This window comes from Protopterus annectens, chromosome 2.part2, assembly GCF_019279795.1.
Source record: "Protopterus annectens isolate FY-2018-M chromosome 2.part2, PAN1.0, whole genome shotgun sequence".
NCBI lineage: Eukaryota > Metazoa > Chordata > Ceratodontiformes > Protopteridae > Protopterus > Protopterus annectens.
The window spans coordinates 333,198,299-333,200,798 of NC_056730.1; the positions used below are offsets into that span (position 1 = coordinate 333,198,299).

At 39.6% G+C, this 2,500-nt stretch overlaps 1 protein-coding gene across 2 annotated transcripts in view; it reads left to right on the forward strand.

Annotated features, from left to right (window-relative positions):
- Positions 1 to 2,500, forward strand: part of GTF2H2C (GTF2H2 family member C) — a 736,228-nt gene that overhangs the window by 108,321 nt on the left and 625,407 nt on the right. The gene's annotated exons all lie outside the window — the stretch shown is intronic.

Consider the following 2,500-nt stretch of genomic DNA (forward strand, 5'->3'; position numbering starts at 1 on the left):
CCACATTGGTTATTTATCTTGTTCACCCATTGGTTTACTACTCTTTTAAAATTCTACACTTATTGGTTGACCATTACCCTTACTGTCATTACATTGGCTGTTGAAGCTAGTTTTCTCATTGGATTATTGTATGTGCCTCCACAAGTCACTTATTGGTTGACCATTACCCTTACTGTCATTTCATTGGCTGTTGAAGCTAGTTTTCTCATTGGATTATTGTATGTGCCTCCACTAGTGACGATTGGTCGTACTAGCTCATACTCTCTTTGGTTACTTTTTTCTATGTATACATACTAGTGTATCTCTATTGGCTAGTTCGTTTATTTTACGTTACCTCATACATTTACATTGTTTATGACTGTAACATACGATATATAACTGCTAGTGTGCATCATTTATTTTATTCTGAAGAAGTTCTAAATGTACTACGGAACGAAAGCGCTAAATTTAATAAACTACATTTTGGAATTTAATAAACTACATTTTGGATTTACGATTAAGTGTTCATTTGTTCTTGGGATTTGCTGAGTTTATTTCGCTACGCTTCCTGAAGTTTTAAGTGTATGTAACGGAAGTTTTTTATTGATATTTCAACTTTTCTTCTACGACAAGTGGTTTTCAGTGTTTAGTTATTTTTCCACGCCTTGCACCATTTCTTCCTACGGGTTACATGATGACATCGCAAGACTCACTGTTCCAGGACTTGGGCTCTGATGACACCAGTGACATTGTGCGGAATCTCCCACCTGAGGTGGTTGCTTTGGTCAATAACCTCAATGAAAGCAACAAAAGAGCGGTGAACCTTTTACTCAAATATAACATCTCTCAAAATGTTCCGCCTACTTCACCATCGAATTCCTCCTCTTCCAGCTCTACTTCGGTCACATCCTCGGACTCGTCCTCAACAGACTCTGGGGCGACTACTTCTTCCTCGTCTACACTTTTACACTTACTTAGAAATGAGGACTCGAACAACCCCTTCCAATTGGATAATTCACAGACCACTGATGACACTCCTCGCACATCGAGAGGCACTCCGGCAGCTGAATGCAAAGACATGATTTTTAAACTAGAAAGACTACTCATGTCTTACAAAAATATGGAATATGATGTGCTTTACTTGGAAGCATGCATTGCAGCTAATATCGTACCACAAGGGTTACGACTATTTAAGTACCCAAATAGAACTACTCTCGGATCTCTGCTTTACTCTGAACTTACGGAATTATACAATAACACAGGGATCCAAGTTCTAAAAATTCTTATAAAACACAATCTTACTGCAATGGAACAGATTAAAAGAGATATTACGTCTTTGCATGACCGCATTAAAACACATCCATGTTTCTCCACAAATCAAGTTTTGTATGATGGCATTTCTCCAAAAATTAATAGGCTCATTGCTACGATTGTTACCAGGAAAAATAAAAAAATGCAAAGGGACAAATGGCAATACAGGAATCGACGTGCTTATCCCATTATACCTTACAAGAGGTTACAAGCACCACAGAACGGACAATTCCAAGGAATGAACTATACGCCTTACAGAAACTACGGCTCCAGGCAATTTAACACCTTGCCTCAGAGACTACTGTTCGCACAGGAGACAGTTTCGGATGATACTCCCTCTTCAGATCAAAGGTTACCTACCCCCCCTACCAACATACCACCTCCTCACACCTCACCAGATAATTTTTTATTACCCGAAACTCAAAACCAGTTCATTCAAGACTCTGCCCATCCTCAACAACTCAGGGGGAGGGGAACTTCCAGAGCCAGAGGCAACAACAGGAGATTTTACAACCTCGGGGCGCCTATGCGAACAAGGAGTTACCAGGGCAATTAACTCAATTTATTCCATCTAACGTAGATCCTTCCACTGATCCTTCATGTGTACGGCGTGAAAACAGTACGATGGTTAACAGTGCTGTATTTAACCTAACCAACCGCAATTTACCTACACAGCACCTGACTTTACTTAAAAAAGGTTTTACGTTTATACCTTCGCAACGAGCATCCACCCAAGATGTACTTTTGGACCTTAGACTGTTTGTGCGCAAATTAAACCTAAAACTGTTATGTGAAAATCATGATACTTCGGACGATGAGTCCTCAGACACTGCCACTAATTTGATCCTACCTTTAAGGAGTAAAAGCCTCTACAATCCAGTTCTCAACAATACTCTGCACACTTTTTTGAATGTGTGTGAGGCAGACATCAGACAGTTAATCGCTACTAATTCCAGCATGAAATGGTTTAATTTGTCCCCATCGGAACAGAAAGCTATGTTTGACTTGCAAAATGACCGGACCCTTAGGATTATGCGTGCTGATAAAGGGACTGGCACGGTTCTTATGGAACAAGCTGATTATATTGCAATTATTGAAAATGATCTACAGAATAGTGCATATTTCCAGATTGTCACCCTCGCGGATGTTTATTCATGCTTTGACAAGATTGATGCTACTTTAAGAGACCTTCACCTACATAATTCCATTT